The sequence below is a fragment of the Dendrobates tinctorius genome, unplaced genomic scaffold, assembly GCF_039654945.1.
Source record: "Dendrobates tinctorius isolate UK_male_01 unplaced genomic scaffold, ASM3965494v1 ptg000079l, whole genome shotgun sequence".
Taxonomy (NCBI): domain Eukaryota; kingdom Metazoa; phylum Chordata; class Amphibia; order Anura; family Dendrobatidae; genus Dendrobates; species Dendrobates tinctorius.
This window is the reverse complement of record NW_027361747.1, coordinates 21,514,902-21,539,690: the sequence shown is the minus strand read 5'-3', so window position 1 is coordinate 21,539,690 and position 24,789 is coordinate 21,514,902. Positions and strand designations below refer to the sequence as shown.

The 24,789-nt window shown below is 45.3% G+C and overlaps 1 protein-coding gene across 1 annotated transcript in view; it reads left to right on the top strand.

Moving 5' to 3' along the window:
• The window catches only part of LOC141096817 (rho GTPase-activating protein 7-like), a 315,917-nt gene that overhangs the window by 1,786 nt on the left and 289,342 nt on the right, over positions 1 to 24,789 (top strand). The gene's annotated exons all lie outside the window — the stretch shown is intronic.

Sequence of the window (24,789 nt, the reverse complement as noted above, 5' to 3'; positions counted from 1 at the left end):
GTTTTCAGACTCAGAAAAACATCCTGAGCATGTAAGCAGCTTGTTTGAATACAATGGGTACAAGTTTCTATCTGGAAATAAAAATGGATAGAACATGCACAAAAAAAAAAACAAACATCTTATTAACCTCTTAACGACCAGGGGTATTTTTGGTTTTGCATTTTCATTTTTCCCTCCCTTTCCTCACAGAGCCATAACTTTTGTATTTTTCTGTCAATATGGCCATGTGAGGGCTTGTTTTTTGCGATACCAGTTTTACTTTTGAACGACACCATTGGTTTCAACTTGTCTGTACTACAAAACAAGAAAAAAATTCCAAGTGCGGTGAAATTGCATAAAAAAGTGCAATCCCACACTTGTTTTTTGCTTGGATTTTTAGCTAGGTTCACCAAATGCTAAAAGTGACCTGCCATTATGATTCTCCAGGTCAGTACGAGTTCATAGACACCAAACTTGTCTAGGTTCTTTTTTATCTAAGTGGTGAAAAAAATTCCAAAATTTGTTTAAAAAAAAAGTGCCATCTTCCGAGACCCATGAAATGCGCCATCTTCCGAGACCCATAGCGTCTCCATTTTTTGTGATCTGGGGTTGGGTAAGGGCTTATTTTTTGCAATGTCACAATGACCAAAAAATAATAATTCTGGCATTTTGATTTTTTTTTACCACTACGCCGTTTAGCGATTGGGTTAATCCTTTTTTTATTGATAGATCGGGCGATTCTGAAGGCGGTGATACCTAATATGTGTATGTTTGATTTTTTTATTGTTTTATTTTGAATGGGGCGAAAGGGGGGTGATTTGAACATTTATATTTTTTTTTATATTTTTAAATATTTTTTTTACTTTTGGCATGTTTCAATAGCCTCCATGGGAGGCAAAAAGCTGCCATAGCCTGATCGGCTTTGCTACATATGGGCAATGCTCAGATTGCCTACATGTACAGTATTAGAAATACAGCATTGCTATGAGCGTCGACCACCAGGTGGCGTTCATAGCAATCAGGCATGAACAACCATAGAGGTCTCCAGGAGGAGACCTCTAGTTGTTATGCCAACGCATCGCTGACCCCCGATCACGTGACGGGGTCAGTGATGCGCACATTTCCGGCCGTGCGGCCTGAAGCGCCGGTTAAACGCCACTGTCAGCATTTGACAGCGGCATTTAACTAGTTAATAGATGCAGGTGGATTGTGATTCCACCTGCGCCTATTGCGGACACATGTCAGCTGTTCAAAACAGCTGATATGTCCCGACTTTGATGCGGGCTCACCACCGGAGCCCTCATCAAAGCAGGGGAGACGTCCAATGACGGACTGTGTCCGTCATTGGACTTCAAGGGGTTAAGGCCTTAAAGGGAATCTGTCAGTAAGATCAAGCCTCAACTCCAAACCACATATAGGGGCATGCAGGTCTTTCATATATAAATTCATCAATGCCTTATATCTGCTATCTATTGCTAAATTCCTGAGAAATTCACTGTTTCATTCATATGCAAATTCAATTTTAAGTGCTCTGGGCGTGACAGAGCACTTAACAAGTTTAATTTATTAGGAATGCAGCAACAGATACATTGTATAAAGGTGTTGGTAGATTTACACTTCAAAGGCCTGAATGCCAACACTGCTACTAACAGATTCTCTTTAATGAGTTTTCTCCAGTGACTCCTTTAATTTACGTTCCAATGATGAGATTTTGTTGAGTTTTTGATGTTGCAGAATTTCTGCACATATCATGTAAATTATATTACTTGCATTTTTTATTGCATATTTGAGTGCATTCTTTTTCAGATGTGTTTTTTTCTTGCGTTTTTGAAGCTGCATTTTTTGTCTCTTGTTGGTGTGTCATGTTTTCACCAAAGCTTCTTTGTTTTTAAAACTTCCTGGTATTTGGCTTTGACAAAATCTTATTGATACAGTCATGTGTGAATTACATGCATTTTGATAAGTTTCCGCCATGGAAATGTACTAAAAACGAGCGTGCATTTTTCACCATAAGGATTTTTTTAATCAAATGTAAGTCTATGGGGAATATCTGCGCAGAAAACCAGCAAGAGAAAGTGACATGTTATGGATTTGATACACGCACCGCAGGTCAAGTTACTCAGAATAAAAGAGAAGCACAGTGGGCATGAGATCTCTGAAAATCCCATTCACTTTGTTGAAACTGTAGTATGCTACGTTTTTGATCCGGCAAATATACACAGTGTCAGAAACTCAACAAAAACGCATCGTGTGCACTAGGGTGACCGTATCTCATATGGGGGGGAAAAAATGTCAGAATCTTGTTCGTCTGGACCCCACAAAACGATTCCCCTTTCCAGATATTGAGAGAGCCAAAATTTGAGCTCGATCAAACGACGTTAACCCGTGCCGCTCGTCGCTCAAAGTTTGAAAAAATCCAAATTGAGGTATTTTAAGATTTAGGTATTTTGCATAGTCTGTTAGACTATAAAGAATGTGACAACAACATTGCAGAAATAGCCCTGACCAAATTTTCGAACCATTTGTGGTATTTGAATGCAGAGTTGGTGGGATTATCGCTTTTTGATCCCACCATTACAGACAATGAAAAGTTGTTAATGGCTAATAAATTGCTCAGTAGCACAGATGAACCATCAGAGCACGCTAACCTACATGAGTTGATAATTTTACATAGTTATCTAATCTATTCTAGAGCTTTTGTTAAAGTAGTTTTTGAAACGTCAGAATATAACGCTCGGCATTTGCTTACAACTTGCAGGACATATTGTTTTTGTTCTTCATCTTTTGTCAGAAGGTCGTTAAGGTCGGTTACTTCCTACCTCTTTTAATTTTTCTTTCCTAACTTTTGGATTTACAACCCTAGCGTGCTCTGATGGTTCATCTGTGCTACTGAGCAATTTATTAGCCATTAACAACTTTTCATTGTCTGTAATGGTGGGATCAAAAAACGATAAGCCCACCAACTCTGCATTCAAATACCACAAATGGTTCGAAAATTTGGTCAGGGCTATTTCTGCAATGTTGTTGTCACATTCTTTATAGTCTAACAGACTATGCAAAATACCTAAATCTTAAAATACCTCAATTTGGATTTTTTCAAACTTTGAGCGACGAGTGGCACGGGTTAACGTCGCTTGATCGAGCTCAAATTTTAGCTATCTCAATATCTGGAAAGGGGAATCGTTTTGTGGGGTCCAGACGGACAAAATTCCGACATTGATTTTTTGCGGTCACCCTAGTGTGCACACAGCCTAAAATTTACTGCAGGTTCGTCAATGCTGTATGATTGTAAATGTAATGCATTTCCTTTCATTGCTAGGGGTCCATTGTCTTATGCTGATCACCACCTGGTATTGTTATGTAGTGCTCTTTTGTAATTGTTTTTAATTGGTTTAGGTCTGATGTATGGTTTCTGGACCTTAAAGTTTTCTATCTAATTTTTATAATTTCGGTCCCATTGTGTTTGTACGCAGAGCTCTTTCTTCCTTTTTTAGTATAATTGAATGTTTAATGCATTGTGTAACAACTGAAGATTTTATATTTATAAAGTCTTTCATTCTGTATATTTGCTTGTATGTTTTTAGAGAGGCCAGTATCAAAAACTCTTGAACGAAATTAAATGGCTCTGTAATTATTGGGTTGTGTCTTTACTATAAACTAACCCTGTCTAGATATACATTTTCCCTTTAGAGACAGAGAGTAACAATTTGTATGTCACAACCCACTATCCCACTTGAGGATTTATTTCCTTCTTGTGGCTATTGCCAGTGAGCATGTGAAGGCTTCCTTAGTATTGCCCAAAATTCTTGTACTAGTCTTTCAACAATAATATATACTGCAAGTACACCTTGATTTCAGTAGGTTATGATAACAAAAGAAGTAAATCCATTGGAGAAATAAGAATTTGGGTTCTCAAGACATTATACTTCTTAAAGTTACGGTATATTATTAAAATATTATGATTGTGATTTTCAGTATCCCTATGGATCCTGAAAATAAAAGGACTGTAGCGTAGTTTTTCCCTGCAAAGCGATGCCCAGGCCACCAGACTGTGCAGGACACTCCAGACCAGCCCAATTTAAATTATCAGGCTATAGAGCAAAAATTACACATTTGTATTACCGTATTTTTCAGACTATAAGACGCACCAGACCATAAAGCGCACCTAGGTTTTAGAGGGGGAAATTAGGGAAAAAAAACCTGAAACAAAAAATGTGATTAATTCTGTACTTAATATCCCTTATCCTGGTAAATATGGTCCCCTCATCCCCATCCTGATACACATGGCCCCCTCATCCCTATCCTGGCATGCATGCCCCCCATCCCCATCCTGATATGCATGCCTCCTCATCTCTATCCTGGCAGGAATGATCCCCCTCATCCTTATCCTGGCAGGAATGATCACCCCATCCCTATCCTGGTATGCAGGTCCCTATCCTTATTCTGGTATGATTGGCCCATCCTTATCCTGGTATGCATGGCCCCATCCCAGTCCTGGTATGCATGGCCCCATCCTTATCCTGGAATGCATGGCCCCATTCCAGTCCTTGTATGCATGGCCCCATCCTTATCCTGGTATGCATGGTCCCATCCTTATTCTGGTAGGATTGGACCCATCCCAGTTCTGGTATGCATGGTCTCATCCTTATCCTGGAAAGACTGGCCCAATCCCAGTCCTGGTATGCATGGTGACATCCTTATCCTGGTATGCATGGTCCCATCCTTATTCTGGTTTGATTGGCCCCATCCAAGTCCTGGTATGCATGGTCTCATCCTTATCCTGGAAAGACTGGCCCCATCCCAGTTCTGGTATGCATGGTCTCATCCTTATCCTTGAATGATTGGCTCCATCCCAGTCCTGGTATGTATGGTTCCATCCTTATCCTGGTATAATTGGCCCCATCCCAGTCCTGGTATGCATGATTCCTTCCTTATCCTGGTATGATTGACCTCATCACAGTCTTGGTATGCATGGCCCCATCCTTGTGTCTTATAGTCCAAAAAATACAGTAATACTTTTTTTCTGCATTTTTTTCTTCTATATTTTAAACAACTTTGATACAGTGTTTTGTACTGTTTTTTTACCTGTTTGAATAAAATGTCAAGACAGATCAGTAGCTGCTGTTTGCCTGCAGAGGTCTTTTGACATACACCCACATAGTCACACATACATACAAGCACACATTATTGCATCCAGCGGAAGAAAAAGCCAGCAGCCATACAGAGGAGTCATACCAGGCAGGATAATTTTCTATCTTGGATTTTTTTTTGTTTTACTTTAATTTACTCTTGGACCACTAGTAAAAAGTCTTAAAGTAGATGACAACCTTTTTTAGTTTTAGTTCAGGGTAGAAGGTAATGCTTTTTATACTGATCTGATCCATTAAAATAAATGTGGAAATTTAAAATTAGGCTTACATCACATCTCATAGATAGCATACATAAGGAATCATCTTTTTTTCACTTCATGGACTTGTAGTGTTATCAATTTTTCTTCTAAAACATGATGTACAGTTGTGGCCAAAAGTATTGACACCCCTGCAATTCTGTCAGATAATTCTCAGTTTCTTCCTAAAAATGATTGCAAACACAAATTCTTTGGTATTATTATCTTCATTTAATTTGTCTTAAATGAAAAAACACAAAAAGAATTGTCCTAAAGCCAAATTGGATATAATTCCACACCAAACATAAAATAGAGGGTGGACAAAAGTATTGGCACTGTTCGAAAAATCATGTGATGCTTCTCTAATTTGTGTAATTAACAGCACCTGTAACTTACCTGTGGCACCTAACAGGTGTTGGCAATAGCTAAATCACACTTGCAGCCAGTTGACATGGATTAAAGTAGACTCAACCTCTGTCCTGTGTCCTTGTGTGTACCACATTGTGCATGGAGAAAAGAAAGAAGACCAAAGAACTGTCTGAGGACTTGAGAAACCAAATTGTGAGGAAGCTTGAGCAATCTCAAGGCTACAAGTCCATCTCCAAAGACCTGAATATTCCTGTGTCTACCGTGCGTAGTGTCATCAAGAAGTTTAAAGCCCATGGCACTGTGGCTAACCTCCCTAGATGTGGATGGAAAAGAAAAATTGACAAGAGATTTCAACGCAAGATTGTGAGGATGTTGGATAAAGAACCTCGACTAACATCCAAACAAGTTCAAGCTGCCCTGCAGTCCGAGGGTACAACAGTGTCAACCCGTGCTATCCGTCGGCGTCTGAATGAAAAGGGACTGTATGGTAGGAGACCCAGGAAGACCTCACTTCTTACCCCGAGACATAAAAAAGCCAGGCTGGAGTTTGCCAAAACTTACCTGAAAAAGCCTGAAACATTTTGGAAGAATGTTCTCTGGTCAGATGAGACAAAAGTAGAGCTTTTTGGGCAAAGGCATCAACATTCAGTTTACAGGAGAAAAAAAGAGGCATTCAAAGAAAAGAACACAGTCCCTACAGTCAAACATGGCGGAGGTTCCCTGATGCTTTGGGGTTGCTTTGCTGCCTTTGGCACTGGACTGCTTGACCGTGTGCATGGCATTATGAAGTCAGAAGACTATCAACAAATTTTGCAGCATAATGTAGGGCCCAGTGTGAGAAAGCTGGGTCTCCCTCAGAGGTCATTGGTCTTCCAGCAGGGCAATGACCCAAAACACACTTCAAAAAGCACTAGAAAATGGTTTGAGAGAAAGCACTGGAGACTTGTAAGGTGGCCAGCAATGAGTCCAGACCTGAATCCCATAGACCACCTGTGGAGAGAGCTACAAATGGCAGTTTGGAGAAGGCACCCTTCAAATATCAGGGACCTGGAGCAGTTTGCCAAAGAAGAATGGTCTAAAATTCCAGCAGAGCATTGTAAGAAACTCATTGATGGTTACCAGAAGTGGTTGGTCGCAGTTACTTTGGCTAAAGGTTGTGCAACCAAGTATTAGGATGAGGGTGCCAATACTTTTGTCTGGCCCATTTTGGAGTTTTGTGTGAAATGATCAATGTTTTGCTTTTTGCTTCATTCTCTTTTGTGTTTTTTCATTTAAGACAAATTAAATGAAGATAATAATACCAAAGAATTTGTGTTTGCAGTCATTTTCAGGAAGAAACTGAGTATTATCTGACAGAATTGCAGGGGTGTCAATACTTTTGGCCACAACTGTAAGTATGTTTTGAATAAAGTAAATTGCTTTTTTTTCTTGGTTCACTCTTATTTGTTTAAACATGTAATTTGTCATTTGAACTCAAAGGAATGGAGAAAAAAATAATCCAATAAATGGCTAATCCAAAGGAATGAAAAAAAAAAAAAAATAGTGAAGATTTGTACTATTGCCATTAGCCCTTACAACAGACAGATTGCTGCAAAGTTTCCTTTACATATCAGATGGACTAGAAAAGAAAAATAATAAAATAACAAATACAAAATACAGAGGAAAACACTGATCCTTGAGCACAACTATTTGGGGAAGCCAAGATTAGGTTTCAAGGTTTGGTTCGGCGAACGTCCCGAAGTTCTCCAAACATGTTCACCAAACAGTTTGTTGAATGTATCTGAACCCCCATTAAATTCAAAGCCAAAACCAAACATACACACAATTCCTTAAGGAGTGACAAAAAGCTTCCCAGACAGCACAAATTAGGGGCAGACACCATGAAAAGTGGCATCAATTGACCCACAGTAGAAATTTGATAATGACAAAGCGTCAGCCATGGGCCATGCATGAGGTATCAGGGTCTGGGACACGATTTAGACCTTTGAAATCAAATTTCAATTATGATGTGTTGGGGGAGGTAACAGTGTTAGCCTTCTTTGCAAGTGTAGGGTCGGTGGGCCGGACTGGGGGTGGTCCCTCTGTATGCCGCGCAGTAATGTACAGACACAAGATTGAGGCAGCTTTTGGGTGCAACAGGTCCAAGTTTATTTACCGCCGTCCGACTGACGGCTCTGACAACACACCGCAATTCCTTCACGACCCATCGTTTACAGGCCCCGGTACACACACACCGTACTTTCACTTGGGACGTAGATACACACCGTCCCTTTCTCAGCTTAGTGACGTTCCTGCCAGTTTGGTCACTGTGGCCGCCTTAGGCCTGTACACCAATAGTAATTTTACTGGTCAGCTGTCATCGTCAAATTCGGTATGCTTTCCCTCGGGACCTCGTCTGTACTGCGGTACTTGGTGTCAGGACCACCCCCCCGACTTCTTCTCTCCTCAGTCCCCTGGTTGAGCTTTCCTCACAACACCCAGTTTGCCACAGGCTCCTCTCCTCTTGAGCTCCTCCCGGGGACTGAAACTTTCTGGAACCCTCCTGTCAAATTTATAACTTTCCTGGTTCCCTGTAACTCCGCCCCCATGACCAACAGTTTCTAAAGCCCTAAGCTGCTGTCAAGTCCTGAACTCACACTCCTCCCTGCCATCTTGTGGTCAACCCCAGGTACTGTACGTCACCTACACTTTCCTAGCTGTTTCCCCACTGTCATAACTGCTATCTGCCTAAAATGTGCAAACCCTCCTTCCTACTTACTGACAAGTCCGTCCGTCAGGTCACCTTCCCTACACTCTCCCTTCCTTTGTCTATTGTCATCCTCGACAATCTTCGTCCCTGCCTGCGTCGTTCTGAAACTTCCCCTACTTTCTGTTGTCGGACCGGTGATTGGGCCAAACCCATCATCTGCAGGGGCCGAACCAAACCGGGAGCACCATGCTCCGAGCAGCCTACTGCCACTCGCCAGCGCGCACGCCACATGACAACTCCTTTCAAGTTGGGCTAGGTACACCCGGATTCTCTCTATGGCATGTATCTTCCCCTACTCTCCCCTTCTGTCGCCTTCCACTATCCGGCACGCCATGATCGAGGCCTTACACCTTACCAGATAATTGTCAGTGTCCGCTTCCTGCTTCAGGAATGTCCGTGCTGTTAGGGACCTTACTTGGGACTTTTGTCTGTCTCACATCTTCCATCTCTTTACCTTCCTCTTGGTAACAAGTCATGGTCGGCGTCTCGGTCACACAGACCCTCTCATCTCATAGACCCCTTTGGTCTCACACTTCCTTTGGTCACACAGACCTTCCCGTACCCGGACCTGTTATACTTTACTTTTGCATATTATATAACAAAACAACTCTATAATAGCACAAGTACCCCTTTTTTCTTTTTTTTTTTTCATTCGCTGTTTTTTTTTAACCAGCATGCAACAAAAACATAACAAGTTTCCTCTCCCCCTTCCTTAGACATTGACACTCCCTTTCTTTTTCTTTATAGCATCCCCGTGATGTCAGGCAAAACAAGAGGAAAAAAAAACAACAACATTCTCCGTCACTCAGGGCGCAAACTGTCCCCATATTCTGCATAAACATTGCAGCGAATTCCCGACAGTCCATGCCATCTCCTGGTGGCTGGTAGCAAGGGACCCCACAGCCGTGGAGCTCCCGGGATGCAGGGAGTGTTCTTAAAGTCCTTTCTACGGGGGCTCGTGATCTTCGGGTTCGGCGAGCACGGCTATCGCATAGTAGCCGCGGGGGCAGTACTCCTTATAATAGGACACCAAGTCCCCTTCTTGCAAAGCTCGGCCATGGCGAATAGAGGTCACATTTAGATAAACTTTCTGGCTGGTAGCAAGATCTCGAATAAACCCGTATCCCTTTGATATATTTGTGTATACGAGCCGTCCCAGAGATCGTGTAGCCGCCATGCCAGCCTCTCCCTTTGTATGGAGCAGGTTCCACACTTCCTGCTCTCTGGCTTTTTTCTTCTTTATGACCTCCGCCACCCAAACGGAGGGTCCGGTATAGGCCCTAGAGTCCGGTGGGCGGGACTTTGCCGGGGGTGAAAGCGGGGCAGAGGCGGTCGTTGATGTCAGTGGCCCAGCAGCCGCTGGGGCCGGGCGGCGGGCCGGGACACCCGTATTTACTGAAGAGTGGGCCACAGGACCCGGCAAGTAGGCCGCAGCCGACTCCAGCGCCGGCATAGTAGCGGCCGCGGGGTAGGCCGCACCTGAAGTTCCAGATGGAGCCGGAGTAGCTGCCGGTTTCTGGGGTGAGATTTCTTCTGAAAGGGGAAACACAGCAGCGCCTTCCGGAGGCAGGCTCCGCACCGGGCGTGGCGCCACCGGGCGGGGTGGCTCAGGGCCGGGACCAGAGGCCCTGCTCAGCTCAGCGTAGACAGTAAGGGCCTCCTTGGCCAGGCTTTCAGGGACACAGGGGGCCGCGTGCTGCGGCTGAGTGGTGGGGTCTGCTTGCCGAGCCGGAGGAACTCTCACCTTCCCCGACGCTGCGACCTCCGTCATATCTTCCCGCGGTTCCTCCCGCAGCCTCCGTTCTTCACCCCACCATCCGGCGGGGTTAGCCTCCAGGCTCAGGGGCTCCGCGGGGAGACTCTCTGATGGTATCTTTGGCGGCCACTCCTGCGGGGTCCGCAAGGGCTTCGCTCCTCCACCCGAGATCCGACTGCCTGCCTGTGACTCTGAAGAATTGGTCTTCTGGCGAAGCTCGACCTCCCGACGCCATCGCCACTCCAGGCGCTCGATGCCTCGACAACCACAGCGTCGCATCCCATCCGGTGGGCAGCAATCGAATGGCGCCAAGCAGCCACAGCCAATCTTTTCCTCTGTGACACTCCCTCTGCTGGGTGGGGCGATGGCAGGCTTTTCCACCCATCTGCCTGGGTCCAGTATGTGGGAACGTCGGCCTCCTGGTACATATCGCTTTCCCCAGGGGTACGTTGGAGGGGGTCCCAGTCCATCCGGAACGACGGCAAACATCTGGATCTCTCTCCTGCATTGGAGCAACACTGCCATCTTGCACACAACCTGGTACCACCCCGGATCCTCTGCCAGCACCGCAGTTCCGCCACAGCGTTCCCAGTTTATAATCCACAGGTTAGTGATTTGTAATCCACAGGTGTTTAAGATCCAAACAAAGCAGTCCAGTTCCTCTTTCATCTCTCAGAGGCAGGCTTGCCGCAAAAGATATCGTATTAGCGGCGGCGATCCTGCCGACTACGCCAAGTGTAGGGTCGGTGGGCCGGACTGGGGGGTGGTCGCTCTGTATGCTGCACAGTAATGTAAAGACACAAGATGGAGGCAGCTTTCGGGTGCAACAGGTCCAAGTTTATTTACCGCTGTCCGACTGACAGCTCTGACAACACACCGCAATTCCTTCACGGCCCTCCGTTTACAGGCCCCGGTACACACACACCGTACTTTCACTTGGGACGTAGATACACACACCGTCCCTTTGCCAGCTTAGTGACGTTCCTGCCCGTTTGGTCACTGTGGCCGCCTTAGGCCTGTACACCAACAGTAATTTTACTGGTCAGCTGTCGTCGTCAAATTCGGTATGCTTTCCCTCGGGACCTCGTCTGTACTGTGGTACTTCATGTCAGGACCACCCCCCTGACTTCTTCTCTCCTCAGTCCCCTGGTTGACCTTTCCTCACAACACCTAGTTTGCCACAGGCTCCTCTCCTCTTGAGCTCCTCCCGGGGACTGGAACTTTCTGGAACCCTCCTGTCAAATTTATAACTTTCCCGGTTTCCTGTAACTCCGCCCCCATGACCAACAGTTTATGAAGCCCTAAGCTGCTGTCAAGTCCTGAACTCACACTCCTCTCTGCCATCTTGTGGTCAACCCCAGGTACTGCATGTCACCTACACTTTCCTAGCTGTTTCCCCACTGTCATAACTGCTATCTGCCTAAAATGTGCAAACCCTCTTTCCTACTTGCTGACAAGTCCGTCCGTCAGGTCACCTTCCCTACACATGGAGCCCTGACACCTCATGCAGCAGCTCAATTTATTTTTCCCAGCCAGACTCAGGTGGCACAAACATCAGTTTCCTAGACAACTATTGGTGGAAAAATGTAAGGATAGTAACACAGGTAGTTTACTCATCAATTGACTGACAGTAAAGCATTTTATAATAGTACAGAAGCAGTCAGCGATGGGCCATGCATGAAGCATCAGAGTCAGCATTTAGTGCTTTTATTTCAAGTTTCAATTAAGATGAAGTGGATACCTCATTCAACAGCTGAAACTGCTTTTTTTTCCAGCCATGCTCAGATGGCACAAATATTAGCTTGGAAGGGCATTAATGTTAGAAAAATGTAAGGATAGTAACACAGGTACTTGACTGAAAGTAAATGCAGGCCTGCCAATGGACCCTACTGCTATAGCACACACATGAAGGAGACTCAACTGGGATTCTCCACATTTCAAAAGATTATTGTCACACTTCACTAAAGTGATATCAATTTCCACTAAGTAGAATCAGTATAATGGACCTCTGACACCCCTTCCACAACAGGCAACCCAAGGAAGACCTGAAGGGCATGACTAGGAGCCTCACCCAGTCTGACCACAGATGCACAGTAGCTAACAACACCGAGATCCAAGGAGAGACAAGGTGCTACTCCAGGACTGACCTTGGGTAGATGGCAGCTGACCACTGGAAATGGGAATCTGGGGTGGCCCAAGGGAATGCCTAACAGATGCAGGCAGGCAGAGTAAGATGATAGGAACTGTAGATGCAAGCAGGATCGGCTGATGGAGAGAACAGCACTGGCAAGTGCAACTGGACCAGCTGCCATTGAGATGAGCACAGGAGGGTGCAGCGGGACTGTCTGCTGTTGAGATGAGTGCTAGTAGGTGCAACTGGACTGCCTCCCATTGAGTTTAGCACAGGCAGGTGCAGCAGGAACAGGTGCCAATGAGGTGAGCACTGGTGAGTGCAGCTGGACCATTTGTCATTGAGGTGAGCATTGGCGGGTGCAGCAGGCTCGGTTGCCAATGAAGTGAGCACTGGTGGGTCCAACTGGACCAGCTGAGGTTAAGGTTAGCTCTAGCGGGTGCAGCAGGCTCGTCTGCCATTGAGATGGGTGCAACTGGATTGACTGTCATTGAGTTGAGTGCTTGGGGGTGTAGCAGGCTGAGATATAAGCTCTGGGACCAGAGAACTGACAAGAGTGTTAGGAAAACAAACTCACAACATTGCATAGGCACCTTCATGTTGAAGGAGATGCTTTAAACAGTAAATGTCCTCCAGCAATTGGCTGTGGACACTTTAGAGGAATGTGCGCTGCCCCTTTAAGAAAGAGGAAGTTTGCGCATGCGCACCCTAAACATAGTATCTGGGGACCTTTGTGCAGTGTACACACCCCGGACATGGCCGCAATGGTGAGTACACTGGTGTCTCTGCAGGGAGAGAGGGATTGCAGGTAAAGATGCGGGCGCTACACAATACACCAGATGGAGACCCAACTTGGAGTCTCCAGATTTCCAAAAATTATTGCCACACACCACAAAAGTGACATCAATTTCCACAGAGTAGAAACAGTATAATGGGCCTCTGACACACCTTCCACTACAGTCTCCACAGTTCAAAAAATTGTTTGCAGCATCAGTAGCAGTAGCAACAGCAGGCACGGAAGCCATGACAAACGTGTCACTGACTACAATAATGCGAGATTAATGCATGACAATAAAATTAGCATCATCACCTAGTCTGCCCAGCCTGCGACTGGGGTGCAAAAGTAATTGGAGATCCATGACTTGTTCATTTTTATGAAAGCTAGGTGATCTACACTTTCAGGGGACAGCGGATGCGCCTATCTGTCAGTACACCACCAGCAGCACTGACGATACATTCTGAGAAAATGCTGGCTGCTCAGCAGCACATAATCTCCAAGGCATGAGCTCAGTCCACTTTTCAATTTTTGAAGACCAAAATGCAAAAGGGCCCAAATTCACCCTGATGACATTTATATTGAACTCGAGATGCTTCTGCACCATCCTCTCCATCGTTCACAGCGTGTCTGACTTGTACTCTGCTCTGCTGGTGCACGTGCTGGTCTAAAAAGTGTATGAAATGACTGACAGAAATTACCTATGCCACTTACATTGCTGCTGCTGTTGCCAATGTTTTTGCGATAGTGACTTGACTTTTCCAGGGCTGGAAGTATAGATTTGTGTTGCACACTGTATGCCTCACTGCTGTCTTGGGGAAAACCACTCTCAAGATTGTCTACAAGCGACTTTTGATACTCCAGTTTGCGCACGTCCCTTTCTGGGGGGGAGCATCTGGTAAAATTTACCCTTGTACCATGGAGCTAACAGAGTGGCAACCCAATAGTCAACACTATTTGTAACCCTAAGAATATTGGCATCAGGTTGAAGATAGTGCAGCAAGAAGGTGCACGTGTCTGGCGCTTCAATGAGGTCCAAGTCCATGGTGTGTTGGTGGCGGGTTAACACTCAAGTGTGCTTCTTCTGCCAACAACAGACATGATGATTGCGCATGTGCGGCCAATCAAATTTGCATATTGAAATTAAAGCAATTTTTGCTTTTACTGAGTCGTTTTTTGCAAAGTTGTCATTGGATCATTCTGTTCGGTTTCAAAACCCTCAAAACCCATCAACCTTTGATGCCCTTGTGAACTGCAGACCCTTGCCGGTGCTGGCCATAGCCACAGTTGTAGCTGAGGGTGCAGTGCTTATTGTGGTTGCATCACTCTGTGTCTGTGTGGGAAGCCGCAACGTAACCTCCTCATCTTCCTCCACCTCCTCTGCTGAGCTACTCAGCTGTGTGCCTCTGGGTTCACACCAAGTGGAATCTACAACCTCATTGTCATTTTTTCTGTTCTCCCACTCTTCGCTCTGAGGGTCATCCTCTTCCTTTTCCTGCCCTGACAGCACAGCACAGTCTGCATGTGCCTTTGGTGTCTGAGTATCATCAGTATCACCTCCATGTCAAGGGTTTAACATCTGGTGGCTAGGGTCTAGATTCTGCTCGGACTCTTTATGACACTCATCTAAAGGTGTACCAATGTGCGACTGCTGAAGAAAGGGAGTTGAGTAGCCTGTACAGTGACAGATGTTGTCAGTTACCTTTGGATAGGACAAGATGGTGTTTGTTCATTTGAGTTTTCATTAACATTAATCCCTAACCCACGTACATGTCGAACACCAAGATTATTCCTCCTTCCAACACGACCTTGCCTTTTCTCACTCATGCTGTAATTACTCCTCTTCTAACCTGCTGTTTCACAACCTTATGCCCAAACCTGTCACAAAATGAACAATTAATATTTATTTTATTACATAGTTTGCCTGAACAACACACTTAGACCTAAAGATTTAGATTAGCCAAACGGGCCTCCTGATTCCTGACTGCAACACAGTTTTAGCCCAAATGATTTGAATTAGCAAATGAGGCCTCCTGACTGCAACACAGTTTTAGCACAATTGACTTGGATTAGCAAATAGGGCCTCCTGGATGAACCCCAAAATTAGGTCTAATGATTTTGATTAGCAAATCAGGCCTCCTGAATCCTGACTGCAAAACAGTTTTAGCCCAAACAATTTTGATTAGCAAATGGGGCATCTTGACAGCACAACAGTTTTAGCACAAACGATTTGAAAAAGCAAATAGGGCCTCCTGGCTGAACCCCAATATTAGGCCTAACTATTATGATTAGCAAATGGAGACTCCTGATTCCTCACTGCAACACAGTTTTAGCCCAATTAATTTTGATTAGCAAATGGGGGCCTCCTGGCTGAACCCCAATATTAGGTCTAATGATTTTGAATAGCAAACGAGGCAACCTGATTTCTCACTGCAGCACAGTTTTAGCTCAAATTATTTGGATTAGCAAATAGGGCCTTCTGCAACACAGTTTTAGCACAATCTAGATGCTGGAAGACTGATTTCACACAGGACAAGATTGTCAGAGACACCGCACTGAACTTGCTCACTGAGCCAGTGTGCGTGTCCTGAGTAAAGCGAAAGCGTGCTCAAAGCTACCTGTGGAGCGGGCAGAAACCGAATAGATGCGTACTTCAGAGCCGCAGGACCTGAAGCACGTGACTGCTAGAGGCGTGGCCTAAACTCCACAGAGCTAGGAGCTGCAAGATAACTCCTAGCAGAGTAACTGCGAAACAAAGTTACCAAGGGGCATAGACAGTGAGAATAGTCAGGACATAGCCAATGAGTCACACACAGAGATAGCTGCAAGGTACCAAAGGGGGCGAGCAGAGAGTAGTCAGGTCACAGGCAATGAGTCATACACAGATAATAACGCAGTACAAAATCAACAGGCAAACTCACAATGGGAAACAGAGCCAGGTCAGAACCATATAAACAAGCTATAGCAACAAACAGGCATACGGGGGTCAGCACACTAGGCCAAAGGCAAAAGTATAACTGGCAGGGATTGAAGCTACCCAGGGGTTTATGAAGCTCTCCCAGAACCAGAAAGAGGCCACAATCATTAACCCCAAGTGTGCAGGTCAAAACCTGCACAGAGCTCCAGACATTAACCCCCGGTGTGCAGCTCAAAAACCTGCACTGGGATCATGACAGTACCCCCCTCTCAACGGGGGGCCTCTGGACCCCCAGGCTTCCCCGAGTACTTGGCATGGAACGCCTGAACCAGGCGATCTGCATGTACCGAGCGAGCAGGGACCCATGAGCGCTCTTCTGGTCCATATCCCTTCCAGTGGACCAGGTACTGCAAAGAGCGGCGCACCCGCCGAGAGTCCACAATATGTCTGACCTCATACTCCAATTGACCCTCCACCAGCACTGGAGGAACAACAGTCTCAAAGTTCTCTTTGACAGATCCTGCTGGTTTCAACAGAGACTTATGGAACACATTAGATATTTTTAAGGAGGCGGGGAGACGCAACCTATATGCCACAGGGTTGACTATCGCCATAATCTCGTACGGACCAATGAACTTTGGTCCCAACTTAACTGATGGTACCTTTAAGTTGATGCTACGCGTGGAGAGCCAAACCTTCTCTCCCACCTGAAACATGTCTCCCGAGGCTCTCTTTTTGTCCGCAAAATATTTGTATCTCCCCTGGGCCCGAGAGATATTACGCCGGACTTCAGCCCATAGGTTTTTTAACCATTGAACGGACCCCTCTGCTCCTGGACAACCGGAATCCACCCGAGAAAACTCCCCAAAATGCGGATTAAAGCCATAGTTAATCAGGAATGGGGACATGTTGGTGGACTGACTCACCCGGTTGTTAAAAGCGAATTCAGCCAACGGTAATGCATCACACCAATCTTCCTGTCTGGCGGAGGTCAGACACCTGAGAATTTGTTCCAGGGATTGATTGGTGCGTTCTGTCTGACCATTGCTCTCCGGGTGATATGCCGACGAGAAGGGGAGTGAGATGCCCAATTTCATACAGACCGCCCTCCAAAATTTGGCTACAAACTGCACACCTCTGTCAGACACAACATTCAGGGGTACCTCATGCAATCGGACCACATGCTGCACAAACAACCTTGACAATGTTTCTGCTGAAGGTAATGCTGCCAAGGGAATGAAATGGGCCTGTTTAGAAAACCTATCCACCACCACCCAGATCACGGTATTGCCCCTGGAAGGTGGAAGGCCGGTAATAAAATCCATGGAAAGATGAGTCCATAGCCTATCAGGAACCGGTAAAGGTATGAGTTCCCCAGCCGGTCGGTTATGCGAGCTTTTGGAACGGGCACACATGCCACAAGCAGAAACAAATTCCTTGACATCGGACCTTAATGAAGGCCACCAAAAACCCCTGGCTACTGCCTCTCTAGTGGCCGTGATACCTGGATGAGCACTCAGCCTAGAATCATGAAACTCCTGCAGAAGTCTAGGCCGCAATGAATCTGGAACAAACAGTTTATCGCTTGGCCTGGTTGCCGGAGCTAGGGCCTGAGCCCTTAGGATTTCTTGTTCCAACTCAGTTGAAACTCCCGCCACTACCACCCCTGGGGGAAGAATGGAGGACGGCGGCTCAGGGGGAGACACTGGATCAAAACTTCTGGACAGGGCATCCGCTTTAACATTTTTGGACCCCGGTCGAAAAGTAATTGAGAACTGAAATCATGAAAAAAAAGTGACCAACGGGCCTGTCTAGGAGTAAGCCTCTTAGCAGATTCAAGGTATGCCAAATTTTTGTGATCCGTGACAACCGTGATAGGGTGAGCCGCCCCTTCCAAAAAGTGCCTCCATTCCTCAAACGCCAGCTTGACCGCAAGAAGTTCTCTATTGCCTACATCATAGTTTTTCTCAGCTGAAGAGAACTTCTTGGAGAAGAAGGCACAGGGTTTGAGATTGGTAAGGGTGGCCGGACCCTGGGACAGCACAGCCCCCACCCCCACTTCAGAAGCATCCACCTCCACAATGAATGGTTTGGACGGGTCAGGTTGCACCAACACCGGGGCAGACATAAAACATTTCTTAATCGCTGAGAAGTATTCCTTAGCGAGTACAGACCAATTTTTTACATCAGCTCCCTTCTGGGTAAGATCCGTGAGGGGTTTAACCACTTGTGAGAAACCTTTAATGAATCTCCGGTAATAGTTCGCAAATCCTAAGAAGCGCTGGAGCCCCTTGAGATCTCGAGGCTGAACCCAGTCAGCGATCGCCAGCACCTTCTTAGGATCCATACGAAACCCCTCACAGGACACAATCAACCCCAAAAAAGACAGCTCCTGTACAAAAAACGAACATTTTTCCAATTTGGCGAACAATTGGTTCTCCCTGAGTCTCTGGAGAACTGTCTTTAGATGTTGCAAGTGAGATTGACTGTCCGGGGAATACACCAAAATATCATCCAAATAAATAATAACAAAACGGCCTATCAGATCAGAAAACACAACATTGATGAAATTTTGGAAAATAGCGGGTGCATTAGTTAACCCAAATGGCATTACCAGGTTCTCAAAGAGTCCTTCTGATGTGAGGAATGCCGTTTTCCACTCGTCCCCTTCCCGAACCCTTATCAGATTATAGGCCCCCCGCAGATCTAACTTGGAGAACCATTGGGCCCCAGCTAACTGGTTACATAAGTCTGGGATGAGGGGAAGCGGGTAAGAGTTCCTAACCGTTATCTTGTTCAGTTCCCGAAAGTCGAGGCACGGCCGCAAACCACCATCTTTTTTCTTCACAAAGAAGAACCCTGCTGCCACAGGTGACACAGAAGGCCTGATATGCCCTTTGCGGAGACTCTCAGCTATGTACTCCTTCATGGCTTGGCGCTCAGGCCCAGACAAATTGAACAATCGAGCCTTAGGTAACTTGGCTCCAGGTACTAAATCAATGGCACAATCATAGGGTCTATGTGGTGGCAGCGCCTCAGCCTCACTTTCGGAAAAAACATCTTCGAAATCTTTCAGGTACTCCGGAATACCTTCCAGATCGACAGACGACACAGACACGGATTTAACAGCGTTAACAAGATGTCCCCGGTTACCACATTTATTATTGCATCCCCATTGAGTGATTTCCCCTGTAACCCAATCAATGGTAGGATTATGGCGTTGAAGCCAAGGCATCCCCAGTACCAGTCCTGCAGGCAAGTTATCTAGCACCAGACAACTTAGTTTCTCCACATGAGTGGAACCCACTTTTAGAGAAAAAAGTTCAGACCTGCAACAGATACCGTCTTGGGTAAGAGTAGATGAGTCAATTGCCACAATTTTAACAGGATCGTGAAGCCTGACTGTCCCTATCAATATTAAGAGTCATAACCTTGGTATCAATCAGGCTCACAGCCGAACCGCAGTCAATAAAAGCAGTAGTCTGAATAGGACCATAACCAAGTTCCAGTCCCACCTGCAGCACCATTTTTGCACATGAGGAAAATTGTACCTGAAGGTCTGGGTAGCCTCCTCGATTACTACCCAGACCTAGTCGTTTCCCGCCATCTTGAAGGATGACGGACAGGAGTGGCAGTCCTTCTTCCAATGTCCAGATTTCCCACAATAGAAGCACAACTGCTTTTCCCGGCGGTGTCTTCTTTCCTTTCCCTCACAGGTGACAGTGCTCACCTCCATAGCCATAGGAAGAGTCTGGGTCTCATCTCCACTGAAGGATGAGGGCGATTCCTGTTGCATAATGCCTCTAGCCCGCAGCCTGTGATCCATGCGAACCGCTTGGACCATGGCATCCTCCAGGGAGTCAGGCGGAGGATGAAGTGCCAAAGCATCCTTCAGACGTTCACACAGGCCTCTGTGGAACAGCCCCCGAAGGGCGGCATCACTCCAGGAAATCTCCGCTGCCCAACGTCTGAATTCAGTACAGAACCATTCGGCCGAGTGCTCCCCCTGACAGACACTCATCACTTTGTCCTCAGCCAACCGCACTCTATCAGGCTCATCATAAATAAGCCCTAAGGCTTCAAAAAATGCATCCACAGACATTCTCTCAGGGGCAGAAGAGGAAAGCGAGAATGCCCAGGCTTGTGGGGACCCCCTAAGCAGGGACATCACCACCCCCACCCTCTGTTTCTCATCCCCAGAGGAGCGGGGTCTCAAAGAAAAAAAAAGCTTACAGCCCTCCTTAAATGCCCTGAAATCATCCTTGTTACCAGAAAATATATCTGGCAATTTAACCGGGGATTCAGGTGGGACTAAAATGACATCTCTATTCCCCACCTGCTGGAAGCCTGCGGAAAGTACCCCCTGAACTGAGTCCTCAACCCACCGTTGGGACTGAGCCAGAGCTTGGTGTTCCCAACTAAGCTTCTGCAGTGACTGAGTCAAGCTTTTCACCTGCTCAGATAAAGCACACATTGGGTCCATGCTGCAGAAGTGAGGAGAGAAAAAAAAATTGTAGGCCAGTTATAATGTCAGAGACACCGCACTGAACTTGCTCACTGAGCCAGTGTGTGTGTCCTGAGTAAAGGGAAAGCGTGCTCAAAGCTACCTGTGGAGTGGGCAGAAACCGAATAGATGCGTACTTCAGAGCCGCAGGACCTGAAGCACGTGACTGCTAGGGGCGTGACCTAAACTCCACAGAGCCAGGAGCTGCAAGAGAATTCCTAGCAGAGTAACTGTGAAACAAAGTTACCAAGGCGCATAGACAGTGAGAATAGTCAGGACGGAGCCAATGAGTCACACACAGAGATAGCTGCAAGGTACCAAAGGGGGCGAGCAGAGAGTAGTCAGGTCACAGGCAATGAGTCATACACAGATAATAACGCAGTACAAAATCAACAGGCAAACTCACAACGGGAAACAGAGCCGGGTCAGAACCATATAAACAAGCTATAGCAACAAACAGGCACACGGGGGTCAGCACACTAGGCCAAAGGCAAAAGTATAACTGGCAGGGATTGAAGCTACCCAGGGGTTTATGAAGCTCTCCCAGAACCAGAAAGAGGCCACAATCATTAACCCCAAGTGTGCAGGTCAAAACCTGCACAGAGCTCCAGACATTAACCCCCGGTGTGCAGCTCAAAAACCTGCACTGGGATCATGACAAAGATTATATCTAAATAAATAACAAGGTTACTTGCAGCAGCAGCAAAGAGCTGCCTCTCTGCAATTTTTCAGTGAGAAAATGGCACCAGCAAAACGAGATTTCCATATAAAAATATAGAGAGGGACATGTGACTTCAGCAACCAATCACAGAAGCCCTTGTATCATGACATTGTGGATGGTTTCCGTGCCCTGATTGGGCACATGCATTAAGTTATTAAAGAAAAAAAATGACACTCCGCCACTCCTGTAACCTAAACACACCCCTCCTAAAACATGTCTCCCCAATCATCATACAGCACCACTATCATAGACAAAGTCAAAGGCATTAGTGGAAACAAGATCATTTACCAATCTTTAACTGTTGCAGACTTTAAAGGGAACATGTCACCCCCCCAGGGCATTTTTCAGTTAAAGAACCACCTTCAGCAGCACTAAGGCTGCATTCTGTGAAGGTGGCTCTTCTTTTTCTGACCCCAAGTAACACCGAAATATTAGTCTTTTCAGCTAAGCTTGCAATTTGTTACCATCTTTTCAGTTAGCCATAAAAGGTATCAACCACTGAGGACTCTCAATTCTAGATATTTTTCTATCTACTGGCTAACACAGAACAAAGATATATATCTTTCCTGTAGCTTTATGAAAGACTCCTATAGCTCTTCTCTGCCAGTAGTAATTGTGATGTCGGTACCCCCAGATATGCAGTTGACCTCTTCCACACCTGTAGTGGCCCTTCCTGATAAATTTTCAGGAAACATAGAATCAGTTTACAGTATTCAGAGAAAGCTACAAGTCATTTTTTACCTGGCAACCTTAGTGCTCAGGGGATGAGCCCTACCGGGAAAAGATAATTATGTCCCTCTTTTGAGGAAGTCCTCAAAAATAGGCGTTTTCATTGTCCCCACAAGCCCCAAGACAGATTTATGTTGACACCTTCTTTGATGCCTTAGATTTAACTTATGACGAACCTAACACAATCATGGTAGCTGAGGTGAAGATCGTGATTCTGACTCTACTGTGTTCTCACTGGAAAATTTTAAAAGGACTGCCCAATTCATCCTCAAGTTAGCAAGCATTGGGAAATACCTAAGTCTGGATGATTTTGCAGGAGGTTACCCAGATTTCCAGGTAAACATTTTCTCCTCCCATAAAGTACTGCTTAAAACAAACCTGTCAGCAGTATTTTGCTACAGTAAGTATACTAAAGGCATTGTCAGGTTGCTGCTGTTATATCGATTAAAATGATACCAGGATTGAAGAAGTTCGTCTTGTGGTTCTTGTGTAATCAGTGTTAGAAGTTTTCAGTTAGGTTGGGTACACATTGCGTTTATGGGAAGTGTTTAATGCATCCGTTACATAGCGTCATTAACGCTATGTAACGGATGCGTTAACGCACCCATAGACTGCAATAGACGAGCACATCGCCAGCGCATGTCATAATCGGCATGCGTTCACGATGTGCTGTCATTCTGTGATGGACCCTCGGACGCAGCCTACAGCGTTCCGGGGTCCGTCACCACTAGCGCATGTAGGGAAGCTGCGCTAGCATGATCGGTAAACGCGATCACAAAATAACAGTAGCGTTAATGCAGTCCGTCAAGACTATGCGTTGAATGGACTGCATTAATGCAATGTGAACCTAGCCTTAATGAGATGCCCATGCTCCTGCTCTAAGCCTGAGAAACCAAAGAAAGACCTGCCTACAGGCCCACCCTGATGAGGAAGATGTTTGTGCTTAGGAACAGGCTTGTGGACAGGTCCTTCCTTGGTTTCTCTGGCTTAGAAAAGGATGATAAGACTCTGCATACAGTCCTTCACTGTAGCACGAGAATCTACCTAACAAGTGCACAAACTCTAGGTCTCCTTACCCTGGTTTAGTGCTCTCCACAAGGCAGAACATTTCCCTTAGGACCACTATTCATGAAAAACATAGATAGAATAGGTCATTAGAAGAACAGATGTATGAATGGGGTCTAAAACTGAAAAGAATGTGGTTGGTGATAAGAGGGAGATTATTTGGCAGGGGTATCATGGCAATTTCAGTGTAATTGAATATTTAAGATTAATATAACTTATAGTAGATGAACAGCTTGAAGATTAACCAAATTCATTAGGATTTGTGCATCAAATGTGAATTTGACACATCATACTCTAATGGACGCTAGATGAAGTAATGATTACTTCATTACTCTTCTCCCCCTTTTTGTGAAGGCACCCATACACCTATAGAAAATGTGTACTATTTAAATAAAGGTGTCCTTGCACTCAAAGGTGAACCTATACGAGTAGTGAGGTAGTATTTGCACTTAGGCCCTTATGATTGATGGCGCCCACAAAGAAGTCACCTACTAATTGGAGGTCAAGTTATGCCCTTCATTGCCTGGGAGCCTTGCAACTTAATGAAAGGCACTTAATTATTGCATTTTAAAACTGAATATCTTTATTTTAGATTTAAGATTTTGATAGAAACAAAGGCATTTCTTTGCGATTCCAAACTTCCGTAAGTCCTTAAGTGATATGTAAACCAGCCATTTCCTGATGACACATTACATATCCCATCACTGAGCTCTACAAGTCATTATTTCTGGAGAAGTAATTATAGCGGGTAGCAATTAGATTTCTCTTCCTGCATTGATTTCAGGGGTCAGAGATCAGTGGAGGAGAGAAAACGCAGTGCTATATGGCATCCACAGGATTTGCTTGTGAAGCACTTGTCCACTTCTGCCTTGTCAATTCTAAAGCTGAGCAAGAGAGGGCCAAGTTTCTAAAAGGCTGGTTTGTATTATCTGGACCATATTTCTTATGCATAATTCTTTTTTTTATAAGGTCCCATAACCCAACACAGCTAAAATATTTCTTCCGAATGTATGTCCTCAGAATGCCTGCCAGACTATTTTATCCTATAACTTTAAATACATCTACCATCTATACATTTTTGGCAGTGTATTAAGTGTTTCCAAAGTCCTGCCAAGTTTGTCTAGACTATACCTCTACATCATTTTCATAGGCCATACATGGAAATATATGTATTATTCTGCAAATATCCTCATTCGAGGTTATCAGAGTCATAGTCTTAGAACGTGGAATAAACGGCTTTATATACTCACAATACACAGGAAATCATTTTATTCTGTTTGTAAATTCTTGTAAATGAATAGGATCTTGCTTCACAATGTCTAAGGTGAAGTTTCCACAATGAGTTCTTGGTGAGTTCTTGAAGATACGTATTTTTGCTGCACCCGCCGTGCCTGCCCAGTAGCAGCTATCGGTGTATATAGAAGCGATCCGATTGCTGTTATTGTGCAGGCACCGGCGCCGCCATCTTGCTAGAGGAAAAAAAATTCCTCCTCCAAGATGGCACCGCCGGCACCTGCACAATGGCAGCAATCGGCAATCGCTTTTCAAATGGATTATTTTTTTTTAATATTAGTATAACCACAACCACATTAATTATAAACACAGTACACATGTAATTATGCTGTGTGTGTGTGTGTGTGTGTGTATATATATATATATATATATGTATATATAATATTCATTATTTATACTAGGGGGAGAGGTCACG